The 13,781-nt window shown below is 34.3% G+C and overlaps 1 non-coding gene across 1 annotated transcript; it reads right to left on the bottom strand.

Annotated features, from left to right (window-relative positions):
* Positions 1-3,315: 3,315 nt before the first annotated feature.
* Positions 3,316-3,697, bottom strand: LOC117695671 (small Cajal body-specific RNA 2). The gene has a single exon (XR_004604700.1).
* Between the last annotated feature and the right edge of the window lie 10,084 nt (positions 3,698-13,781).

Here is a 13,781-nt window from a genome sequence, read left to right as displayed (position 1 = left end):
ACAGACATGGGTATTTTGTTATTTATGTCTGAGTATCAGCACGGATGTGACCTTCACTGACTTATTTCTATGATTGCCATTGAGGTAGAGCTGATTTTCCAAATATATGTGATGTAGGAGATGACTGAATCAATACAGCATTTATTGATATTTCATGAGTAGCAGAGAATCACATTTTTGTAAAACAGATTTCTTAATAAATTTCTTGGTCTGTGATTGGAATACAGTTGTTAGTACATATTTAACTTGTATAAGTTGAAATATTTAAAAACATTTTGTCATACATATATACACACACACATACGCTTGGAGTACTGTTATCATATTTAACGTAATAACCTCATCCTCATCCCCTAAAGTTAATTTTTCATAATGTCCTTTTGTATTGTTTATCTCTTCTTCCTTTCTAATCCCTTATCTGCATAAAAACCATTATTCTAAATTATGGCCTTATTATTATTAGAATTCGATTTAAAGTTGATCATATGCCTATTTTGTCTTTCTTCTTTCAATAAGGATAGTGTTATAAGATACCATTTTGTTAAAAATATAAATAGGATCTTTTTTCCTGAATAAAATTTTAGTGTGTTGATAAAATACAGTAATGGAATTACTTATCAACAGTTTGTAGATATGTATTGTTTCTAGGTTTTGAATACTAGCAGTAAATCTACTTTGAAAGTAAGAGTCCTTACTGGCTTCATTGAAGTATTTCATTTTAAAACAAAGGCATGTTATTAATGTAATATATTACTCTTCACATTGACCACACTTAGCCTTGAAAAGTCAGGTTCTATCATAACTGAGAGGAAAATTTTAGCATCTAGAAATCAGAAAATACTTACAGCTAATGAGTTTGAGTGTTTCTTACTAATTTGTAATGACAAGAAATTAGAAAATACCACATAAATAATGGGCAGATAATTAGGACAGAAAGTTAACACTAAGGTTTTCAGTCTAAGTGTATCATGTATCAATCAGCCTTCCATCAACATAATGAAATACATTATATACTTAACTAGTAAATATAGGTTTATTAATTTTTGTCTCACAGTTTTGAAGATTCCTCCCCATGACTGAATTGATCAATTGTTTTATGCCTTTGATGAGGTTTTGTATTTTAGCAGTAATACATCTCAAAGCAAACACTCTTATCAAACATGAAGAAAAGCAGAACAGATTGGAATCTTATAGCCTCATTTAGAGCAGAAGACAGTGAATAATATGAGGACTTTCAATCAGTTTTTACATTTTCTTTTGTGGTGGGTAGTGGTAGGAGATGTATGGTCTCACTACTTACTATGTAGTCTGGGCTGGCTTTAAACTCACAGTGGTCTGCCTCCCTTGCGTACTCTCAAGTACTAGGATTAAAGATGTATGCCCACATGTCCCATTGAGACTCTATCTCTTTACATTTATTCTCATCCACTCTCAACATCTGACTATTGAGCCCAAAATAGCTTCATTTTGGGGGCTATCAATATAGTCGAACCTCTAGGGTCACTGAGCATATAAGTACTACACACTGTGTCAGCTAGGTCATACCTCTAAACTATACACATCACCTTGCAAGAGCCCAATCCAGGATGCAAAACTTTAAATATAAAAAACTTTGGTGGACATTCTTTGTCCACTATAGCATTCCCTTAAATTTGATATTAAAAGTTCTAGAAAAACAAGCTTGAAGTGTATTTAATTGACATTACACCATGATTTGATAACTTACATAAAAATATCTGAATATGTTAGATAATTTTCCATGCCTTAAAAGTGATCCTAGAAAATTGGCTTTGTCATTTCTTATTCTTTCTATCAAATAACTTTGCTAGTGAAAGATGTCTAATGAAGAAGGGATGGGAGGTCAAACCCAAGTTTGCACTCTTCTGTAGTTCAGTTGGATTTTCTGGCAACTGCTGAATCTCCTCTGCGGCAGTAACAGATAAAAATGGCTATATCATGGTTTCAACACTTTCCAAGTAATAGTGTATCCTGGAGGTGAGTGAAATCACACTAGCCTTGTTTCTTTACCCTAAGGTTATAACTGCTTCTTGTGGTAATGATCTCTGTGCTTTTCTACCTGCTCCCATTGACTGAATTAACAGTTCTTATGATTAAAGTCAATTTATTTGGGTAATTTTTAAGTCTTCATAAAAATATAATGCTAATTTTTCTGTATATACCCTAACCGTTAAATAACTGTTAAACAGTGAAAGGAAGAGGGTATGTATATGAGTATGGAATAAGAGATAGAAATTCCTTTATTATGCTCACTGAAGAAAACAGCCTTTTCAGAACAGTTGAAGAGAATTTAATAGAGGATCTATTTATATCACATGAGAAAAATGAAGAAGCTCATTAGAAATTGTGATGAACCAACCCAGAGCCATTCTCACCCTTACCAAAAAAAATAGGGGAAAAAAACAGTGTTACTGTCACTATTGAGATCTCTGATTTTGAAAAAGGAACAAGAGGAGTTCTGGCCACAGATATATCACAGCCGTTTTTTAACTGCAGTTTTACAGCAGGGAAGAAGTAAAAGCTACCTGGCCTCTCTCTGCTCCTGTACTTTGGTTTCATGTCAACAACTACAATGACAATTGTATTAGTTAAAGAATATGATTCTCTGTCTATATCATCTTGTAAGTGGGGATGCAAGATAAGTTGCACAAGTGAAGGTAAAAGTATAGCCTTTATAGGGTAACTTCTCACCATCCACCTCTCTGTGGAGTCTGGACATAAAACTTGTGTAAATTAATTTGAGGTCAGAGGCATTTGCCCATTGAGCCATCTTGCCAGACCTGAAAATGCAATTGTAAGCCAACGCAGATGAGTTATTGCCAGATGAGTTATCATCACCATATCTAAGAAGTCACAGAGATTGCCAACATAGCCAGCTTTTTCTCATATTTAACTCTCATAATTTTAGCAAAGAAATCCTAGGTTGCCCAGAGAAAATTAAAGCCCTAAAGCTAAAAAAATCTTAAGAGTTTTAAAATGTACTTTTTTATGTATGAGTATCCTTTATCCATCTGTCAATTCTTGCCAATTATGATTCTACAACAATAATGTGTAGATAAGTCTTTAGTATGCTGACATGACCCAGAAATGATATAGCAAGTAGTTCTGTTTTGTTAAATGTTTTCTGGATTATCTCCATACTGATGCATTTAGTGGCTCCACTAAATTACTTTTCTACCAGGAATATAAATGGTTACTTTTTCCATATTCTCCACAGCAGTTATTGTTTATCTTGAATATCAAGAAAGTGATCTGAGTGAAATGGACTCTAATTGTAGTTTTGTTGCTTTGTTTATTTCTGATCAGAATCACCTTCGTAACCACTGCCTAGGATATACTCAGTCTCTCCTATCTCATCAATTCCTCACTTCTGAGTACTGGGAGTATGGTGGAGAGAAAAGGGGGTGAGAACTAACTCTGGGACATTCGGACGTCTGACACTACCTTTGACTAAATATTCTTTTTGCACAGCTCACTAAGAAGGGGCCTTCAGTGCTTTTCATTTCTGGCTGCCAAGGTAGCTCTAGGGATCCGGTATCATGTTTCCATCAAAGAAGAACAAGGGGTGAGGGGAATGAGTGCTCCTATATTTGCAAATCCACTCTCTTATTGGCCTGCATATGCTTTCCATGGGCAAATGCATCATCCATTACTCTTAGACACTCTCTTTCTTGATCAAGTGTGTAACATTGATGTCCCTTTCCCTCATGACTAAAGATATTAACACTTTTTTTTTCACATGTGTATTGGCCATTTGCACCTCATCTTTTGAGAAGTGTCTGGTCATTTCAGTTCTCCACAGGGTGACTGAATTATTTAGGATGGTTAATTTTATATTCTTTTTGTATTTAGCTCTTTATATATTCTAAATCAATCCTTTAAATATGAAGTCTGCAAAATTTTTCTCTTATTCTCTTGCCTGTCTCTTACTCTGTTCTTTGCTGTGCAAAAGATTTTTAATTTCATGTAGTCCCATCTGGCAGTTGTTGCAACTGTTGTTTACTAAACTATTGGGATCCTTTTCAGAACATCCTCACCTATGAGTGTATTTTGAAGTGTTTTTCTTATAATTTCCTGTGGCAGTTTTAGGGTTTAAGTTTCAGGTTTTACATTAAGGTTTTTGCTCTATTCTAAATAGATTTTTGTACAGGGTGTGAAATGGAGATCTAGCTTCATTCTTCTATGTGTGGACATCCAGTTTGCCTAGCACTGTTTGTTGCAGAGATTGTCTTTCTCTAGTGTGTTTGTATATATTTTGCAATATAATCCTTCAGACAAACCAGTGTACCAAGTACTATTTCTGTATTTTTGCCATTCTTTCAGCTGAGACTTCATTAGTAACTCCTCTATGGTCAACACAGTTAATTTTGTTGAACCAAATCAATAAGAGTCAAAAGTCCTTGTTCTTTTCCTCTTGTGTTCTGCCTCTGGCAATTTTTTTCTTACATTTCAATTCAATATCGTTTTTTTTTTTTTTTCATAGCATGTTTGTCATTATTTTAGGAGAAATATCAGCTTAAATTATTTGAAATGTTCTATATATCCTAGTATTTCTTTGTGATCCATTGTAAATTTTCTTTTTCTAATTGAAATCTCATCATAAATAACATGTAAAATTAAGAAAATTTGATAATCCTATTGAGAATGGTGTTAATACACTTTTATTCCATCAAGAATATCTAGCATCAGAGGAGACAGGTTTATAATGGAAGTCGTATGGAACCTTGGCTGAGGAAGGTTATACTTTTAGTACAGGGATTGCAGAGATCACTTTCAGTAGGGCTTACATAGTTTATTCTATTAAATATTTCCTGAATTATTGGACTAGACAAGTGTGTGTGTGTGTGTGTGTGTGTGTGTAAAATAAAGCTTGATGTCAGCTGTTTTCACTGTGGCTTTCTTCCTTATCTTTGTGAACAGAACAGTGTCTCTGACTCTCATTGAATCCTGAGCTAACTGATTGCCTACACTGCTCTGGTAATCGGCCTAGTACTGCCTGCTATCTATATAGTTATAGGAAGTGTTCAACCACACCTGTTTTTTTTTTTTTTTTTTTTTTTTTAGAAGTGTCGAGGTTCAGAAATTAGGTCTTGTATGGCAGGAACTTTATCAAATAATCCCTAGCTCTAAGGTTGACAGTTTTAAAGTAAATACATTACAGCATTTTAGACATGTTCATACTACTATCACCAAATCTTTGCATGATATACGCAGAAAATGAATACAAACCTTTTCAGCTTCTGAGCCCCAGATACCCAGTTCCCACTCTTCAAATCCCAACTATCCTGTACTTTCAACAGCTCTGATTTTATGTATTTTATACTTTAGGTTTCTAGTTAATACTTTCTCTGAGAAGAAAGCTTTTTTTTCCAGTAAAATAAATGCATAAATAAGTTGTTAATAAAAACCATTTGATGATTCTTAATATCACCTAAAATTCCAAATAATTCCCTTGCTTGCATGTGATTTATGTTAAAACTTATTTTAAAAATTATTAAACATAATAAACAACAGACATCTCAGCTATACATGCTATTTTTCTTTCTGTAAACACATATCCCCACATACACACACACTCCCATCTTTGTCTAGATTTAACATTTTTGCATATTTTGTTTACTAAGTAATAGTCAAGGTATGTATTGTCTGTTAGGTACAGCAGAAAAGGTATTTTAAAAATCTTATCAAAGGAAAAAAAGTTCTTTTAAAACAGAGAAAGACTCACTTCTACAACTAGTTTATAAAGTAAAGTCATAAAAGCAAATTAAGCAGGTCTAAATGTACAAAAGTTTGCTTCAGACTGGCTAACAGGAGAAAGTAGAGTTCTTTGTGCTATTTCTCTTTCAGTAATTGCTTTGTCATTAATTTATTTTTAATCTTGCTTGTACATGTCGAGCTGTCATTCTCTTTATTAAAAGAATCATACTGCCATCTAGTGATAAGATTGATAACATTTGTTTTGAAAGAGTATGATTATTTAAACTTTAAGTGACAAATGGAAGAAAATTCCCAAAAGCAAAATAAGAGTTTCAAAGTATTTGTGCCACAGCAACTGCACCATCTTTAACTGACATTGTATATCAAAGAACCTAAGTTCTATCCTTCACTTATTTTTCTCTTTAGCTATGTAGAGTATTTGAAGATCTGTGTATGCACTGCTTGTCCTTAGGCAGCGACTACCCTTTTAATGACTTTGATGATAAATTTCTGCATAAGTGGGTTTATCCTCATTCTGTTGAGAAGAGCAACAATGAATGAGTTCTTTCAAAATAGAATGTTTTCTTCAGCACTGTGTGTGTGTGGGGGGTGGGGGGTGGGCTGTGAGAAGCAGCTGGGTGCTTGGTTGAGCAAGAGCTTGGAACCCAGGAAGTCAGCAGGAGTTCGCTCTGGTTCTTTTCTTTTAGCTTCAACCCTCCACAAGCACTCCCACAGAGAGGTCTATGGCAGGAGGAACAGGCCTCAGGACCTAGGGAGATTTACATACTAATGAAGTACCTGAAGGCCAGAGGGTGGAGTCAATTAAGCATACTTCCCCAGTCCCCCCCCCCCCCCCCCCCCCCGCTATTTAACTCAGGATTGCCCTGGGTTTTGGGAGGATGGATGTATCTAGATCCATCCACCATCCACCATGACATTAAAGCCTGTAAAATCCCATGGATCTTCTCCTGTCATTGGGGCAGTTCCCTGAGGAACTGTGGAGCCACAGCAGCTGTGCCTAACTTCCAGCCTGGAGGAACTCTACATTCCACAGCCACAATTACTTACACAGCACCACAAAACCCTAAAAATAGTAATTCTTGTTTGATAACATTTTTAAAAATATCTAGTTTTTGTTGTTGATGTGTTGTTATTGTTGGTGGTGGTGGTGTGTGTTCGTGCGCAAAGGGGAACATGGGAAGTCTTGGGGAGGGAAATGAGAAGTGGAAGTAATGTGATTATATTATAATCTCAAAATAATTATTTAAAATGTCTTAAAACAGGAATGATAGACTAGGTCCCCATTCATCATCTCCACATCTATAGTCACTTTTGTACTATAGTATGTTTCCATCTAGTCATAACATCAAACTAATCATATTTTTAAAAATTCAAATAATAGAATTACACTAGACGCTAGCCCAAGATACTTGAAAATACCATCATAAACTTCAAAATATGAGACAAAATTATAAGCAATGCTTGTCTAAGAAGATTTTCTATTTACTATCTATGTTCATTGCCTGGTATCTTGTTCTTTTCTTGTGACTTCAGCTATAGTGTTTTGTTTTTGATGCTGAGCACTGAACCATGCCTTGACCGTGTTAGCTACATTTCCAGAGCAACAACAATATTTTTAAAAAACTCTGTAAAATTATAGTGGATAAATCAGTTGGGAAAGTGATTGCCATCCCAGCAGGAGGACTGAATTTGAGCCCTAGAAGCATACAAACAGCCAGGCATAGTGGTATAAGAGTTGTAATCCCAGTCTTCTGGACAGAGAGAGGTGAGTCCCTGGGGCTAACTGGTGAGCCAGGCTAGCCTACCTGGTGAGTTTCAGAATAGCAAGAGACAGCATCTTCCACAAAGGTTGAGAGGTTAAGAGAGCTTATAGCTCTTGCAGAGATACTATGTTCAGATACCAGCACCCACATAGTGGCTTACAACTGCCCCTAACACTATTTCCATGGAAACTGATGCTTTCTTCCTTTTGCATGTTTCTGCATGCATGTGGTACATATACACTCATGCAGATTCACACTTATATACATATATAAAATAAATTTAAAATGTATCAGATAAAACCTAAGAAATCTGGTTTTCCTTTGTCTTCCACAGGAACACTGGTACATGCATATACACACACACACACACACCTGTGCACAGATGAACATACACATACATACACATCTATGCATGTGCACAAAATTTTTTATTTGGAAAAAAAGAATATTCTTGAATCACTTGTTTCTCTTAGCCATAACATTTAAAATTCAACTGCATTCCCTTGTTGTACATTTGCCACATTGCACTTGTCTGTGTGAGAAGTAATAGCATGTCAGTCAACTCATATAACTCTTTGGTGTCCCACAGTTTATCTATGGAAACTATAGTGAATTATTTAATTTTTAAAAGCTAAATCCTCCTTGCATGTTTAGTAAGGTTAAGTTGTATGAAGTCACATACAGCTATTTAGGGAAATGAAATAATTCTATGAACAAATTTAGTAATATTTGCCATCCAGTAAATATTTAATAAATGGCAAATAAGTTTTAAGATTATCATCATTTATTTTGCCTACTGTCTAGAACCAGAAAATTTTCAAGTGTTATTAATGGACCTATTTTTATTCTATTCTCAGATTTGGGATTTGAAATGCCTATTTTGGGATATCATTCTAAATAGTCAGATATCAAACACTATGGATTTACATATTGCAAGGTTTGTTGTACCTGCTGCAATTCCAATAGCCGCATCTTCCATTAGTCCTTCAAGGCCTACATTCCTGAATTGATTCAAAATGAACTTCTTTGTATCACTTCCTGCTCAGTCATCTATCCCAGGGATGCATTAATTACATTAAAGTAGTTATAGTAATATCATTGTCCATTGAACACTCCTTCAAACCTCTATCTACATTTTCTTTATGATATGAACACTTTATATAATGTAAATTTTTCTACCTACTATTCTAATCAGTTTTTTTAAACTTGGCATCATGCCAACTTCATTTTTTTTCATGACATTCTACTTCTGTTCTATACTTAAGCTAAAATGAAAGGTTTGCTGTCAACCCAAAACCTGCACAAAACGCTAATACTCTGCTTTTGATCATCTTTTATTTTCATCACATAGAAAGATTTTCAGAATATATTTGTGCTTGTCAAGATTCTGAATATCTTTTAGGACATTCACTCATTCAATAAATATTTAAGTGCCCATCTTCTGCAAAGTATTATCCTGGGAATCATTAAAATAAGTAGAAGGAGCTAGAGGGTTTTTAACAAAGAGACATAGGTTAAACATTAGTTCTGCTTTTTTCCGGTGATGGGGCACTGAAGTAGTTAACTCTGCTTAAACCTCAGTTTCTTTATTTTCAGTAAACTGTAATAGCATTTGGACATAGGACTACAAATAATGAGCTAGAATATAAATATATTACCTCAAAGCACCTAGCATGGATCTTTGCATGCCTGGCACATAAACATACTTCCAGTAGAATAGTAGCCCATCTATCATACCATTTTTTGTCACCCAGCACATATATTTTCTTTTATCCCTCATAGCAATTTGGACAGTCATTATTATATGATCGTCAAACATGAAGTTTTATAGCTAGATTAATCTAGGTTTAAATATCAGATCAATGCTCGCTGGTATTAAGTATGAACAAATTGATTGGCTGTTTCATTCCTCAGTTTCCTCTGCTATAATCAAGAACAAACCTCAATGACAAACCTTTCAAATAATTAGAAGATTATAAGCATGTGTGTATCCTTGGCTAATAGTTTATTTTGTTTGTATCATATTCATCATCTTTAGTCTCCACTGCTTAGTCTTATTAATACCTATCTTGTACTTTACAAAGTTTATAAAAAATCTTTCTATAATATTCATTTAGTAATATTTTAGAAAATGATTGCAGAATGAAATCAGAAGATATTTCATTACTCATGTGTGTGGGAGGGACCTGAAAGCATTGATATATCAGTAGACTTGCATCAGTAAATGCAGAGCATTCATCCCCACAAAGCTAAGATTGATTTTTAAACCTTAGTTTTAAAATTAATCAAAATATTTTTGTGTTGCAATTTTTTCCTGAGATACCTGAAATATTCAAGTGTATAGACTCTCCAGATCATAAAATAACCACAAAAGAATTAAAATGGGACACATAACAATCAAAGGTACTTGATAGGTAATGAGCTAAATCTTCTTAGTAAATTTAGTGTCTAAGTTTGGCTAGATGCAACAACCACATGGCTTCAGTCTTGGTAACTTTCTCATTTTTATAAATGAATAGTAATGGAAAGCATTTAATTTTTTTCTATGTATATGAGTAGATGCTTGTATGTGTGCAGGTGTATGTGTATGTGTGCATGCATTAAGGTTCCTAAATGAACAAAAATTATTTTGTGTTTGTGTGTGTGTGCATGTGTGTGCACGCACACATGTGGGCCTGTGCATGTTTGCCTGTGCATGTGTGTGTGTGTGTGTGTGTGTGCATGTACATGAACACAGCATACACATGGACACCCATGTGTTACCATGTTTGAGTTTTCAGAAAACAATCTGTGGAAGCTGAATTTTTCCTTCCATCATGTGGATTATTGGAGTCAAACTCAGGCTGTCAAGCTTTATTCACTGAGACATTCAATTGGTTTTTTTTTTTTTTTTTTTTTTTTTTTTTTTTTTTTGCCTTTATAAAAAATGTTATTAATAGTTCTGCTTGTTCTGCTTTGACAATCCATAATCCTTCAATGTAGATATTTCCATGATTCTGAATTATAAGAATTGATATGACTAATGTTCCCAAGCCTGTAATCTTTAATCAATAAAATTAAAGAAAACATTATACTTATGTTGCAAGAAACAGAATTTTCAAGATACTCATACTAATTCTGTACAGCATGTTTTTAGTGGTGGCCTGGATAAGATGGCATGAGAAAAAAAAAAAAAAAAACCTTTGTGTTTTGTCCCTTTGTCCTCACTCTATTAGTCAAGTTAATCTATCTTGTTGCTGCAACATTCTTTCATGTTGCTAGAGCCTACAGCTTTAAAATTTAATTGTAGAGTGAAGGCCAGCAGCTCTCCAGGAATCTTTCAAGTCTCTAGTGCCAGATTGGGACTACTTAGACTTCTAATCTCATGTACTAAGCAACAACAGATTTGTCAGCTTTTCCAGAATTAGACAGCCATTATAATGTAATTTGACTGTATCCTGTAAACCATTCAAATAAATCCCTTTCACACACACACATTCACACATGCACACAAATTAAAGAACATGTAATAAAACTTAATCCACAAAGCAAAAATGAGAAAGTCTAAGGATAAGACCATGGATTTTTGTTTGTTTGTTTATTTTGTTTTGTTTTTGTTGTTATTTGTTTACATCCCTAATACTACTCCCCCTCCTGGCCCCTTGTTTATCACGCCTGTATGTTCGTTTGTATATACACATATGTGCTTGCCTGTGGACATGAGTGCAGACCAGAAGTTGACATTAAAATGTGTTTCTTCAATGGCATTTCCAGCTTTAAAAAAAAGACAGAATCTTGAAGTTTTGTCTAGAGTGGCTGACCAGAGAGCCCATAGAAGTTTCAGGTTTTTATCCCTTCCTATCATTCTGGGTTTACAGATTCACACCTTCATGCCTAGGAACTTGTACTTAGGTTCTAATTATCTGAATACAGGCCCTCATGCTTGTATTAATTGTACTTTATCGACTGAGCCATTTCCCTAGTGCAGAAACATATTTGATAGGCAGTTTTCCCTCTAATAGTGTTATGATATAATAGTTTAGATTAGACAGATTACAGGATAGTTCAAAAATTTAGCAAAAACCTGGCTTAGTGGTCAAAAAAGGTACACATTTCTATTTTCTACCTATCATGTACTCTGGTTGGACAAATAGGTATTATAAAAATTTATATATGGTAAATTTATTTCCTAGTATTTCAACCTTATGTATATTCTCCCTGTTTTCATACTTCACTTGGTCAGACCTAAATCCATGGCACAACTATAATGAAAAACTTTCTAACTATAGGCCTGACACATAGGAGGTAAATTTATGCCTATAATTCTGGCCAAAAGCCCATAGTTGGTGAGATCATAGTCCTAGCACAGACCCTGCTATTGTTATTTTACTAAATGGTCATGTTTCCAAATTGCCTTCTAAATATTTGTGTTTATACTGAAAGACCTGAGCTATTTTTAATCCATTGTTAAAGAAGCTTTTTTGTCCAGTGAGGAATAGTCAATACCAATGCACAGACAAATAACTGGTAAAATTGATGAAAATAAGAGACTGAGTGATAAATCAGACATATTTATCAATCTCTAGTCTTACTGCTACTAAGGGTCAATGAACATTGGTGTATAGGGCAAGACAGGAATTCAAGAAGTGGAGGATGTGGAGGAGTGTTATGAAGTGGTTCCTTACTGATATGATGTGTTATTGATCTCATGAGCTTCTAGCAACTGCGGTTATCTGCACAAGATCAAGCTAGCAAAATTCCAAAGCAGATTGGAGAGATGTTATCTAGGTCCCACTCACTCTTTAGTGAAAAGGTATTGGCAGTTGATAGATACTTGGAGAGAGAAAAAATCATTGTATTATTATTATTATTATTATTATTATTATTATTATTATTATTATTATTACAGGAAACCATTCTATTATCATCATCATCATCAATTTTTAGGATTTTTCCATTGATAGGATGTTTTACTGAATGTACTGTTTTCTGAAGCCTAGAAAGAGTGCTTTGTTTCCTAATTGGGGAAAGAGAATGCTTGTATGTATGCATGTGTGTACCTTGATGTACTGAGCGTAAGAAACAAAGCTCTCTCTCTCTCTCTCTCTCTCTCTCTCTCTCTCTCTCTCTCTGTGTGTGTGTGTGTGTGTGTGTGTGTGTGTTTGTCAGTGTCTGTGTGTGTTTGTGTGTGTATAATTTACCACAGAATTATAATAAAATATTCAATGTTTATGTTATCTCATATAGATTCTTACACAAAACCACATATGGAACCATTTTGATTGTTTCACTTTGAAGATGAGGACAATGAGTCATAGTGGGTTTTGTTATATGTCATACATACAGGATCACATAAGTAAATGATTACAGAATAACATTGGCAGAAACTTCGTTATTTGGATACTACTGTGTATGTGTGTGGTTAGGGGAAACATCAGTATAAAAATAGTTTTGTATCATATGCTCAGAACATCAGTGTTCAAACACACACACACACACACACACACACATTCATATCCCCAAAATATGAGAAAAAATATTGTTTGTAAGCTTGGGGAAAGAGGTCATTCAGTAAAGTATTTCCTATAGAAAAATGAGGACATGAATGATGCTCACCACCAATGTAAGAAAGCCAGGCATGTTGGCATTGGCATTCTCAGCCAGTTTAACCTAATTCAAAGGTTTTATGTCTCAGGGACAAACCTTATTTCAAATATGTTCCAAAGATGGTGATGTGAATACTGATTTAATCAATTTTTCTCACAAGCTTAACTAGGATATTATTCTGCATTTATAATAGTAATTGTGCTTGGTTTCTTTTGTATTATCTTACTATCCCTCTGCAGCTGCACACAGACATACACATATTACTATTTTTCAAAGCTTTTAATCACAAGCACTGCCATGTAAGTCCAAGTACTTCCTGACATATTCACTACCTGTGACTCTCAGACTCTAGCTTTTTTACTTTTTCTGTGTTAAGTATACTCATTTTGAATACAGTGTCAATTGATAAAAATTTTGCACACATGTATTAGGAATGAGTACTATACCATACAACTCAGCTTTTGTAGTAATCTGAACATAGAATTCAAGGCAGTTAAAATCATATTGGCTAGCAAGATATTCCAATTAATATTTTGAAAAAAAATTTACAACTCTGCTGTCATTAAGATTTGCTTCTTATGTTAGCACTGCTGAGTACTGGATATATGCTGTCAAAAGGTAACATGTTATATTATTTGCCTATCTTTCTACTGAGAAGAATTATGAAAATGGAGATAAAAAGTCTATTCTGTTTAT

This window comes from Arvicanthis niloticus, chromosome X (assembly GCF_011762505.2).
Source record: "Arvicanthis niloticus isolate mArvNil1 chromosome X, mArvNil1.pat.X, whole genome shotgun sequence".
Classification (NCBI taxonomy): Eukaryota; Metazoa; Chordata; class Mammalia; order Rodentia; family Muridae; genus Arvicanthis; species Arvicanthis niloticus.
Note: the sequence above shows the minus strand (reverse complement) of the source record. Positions and strands in the feature narration are given on the sequence as shown.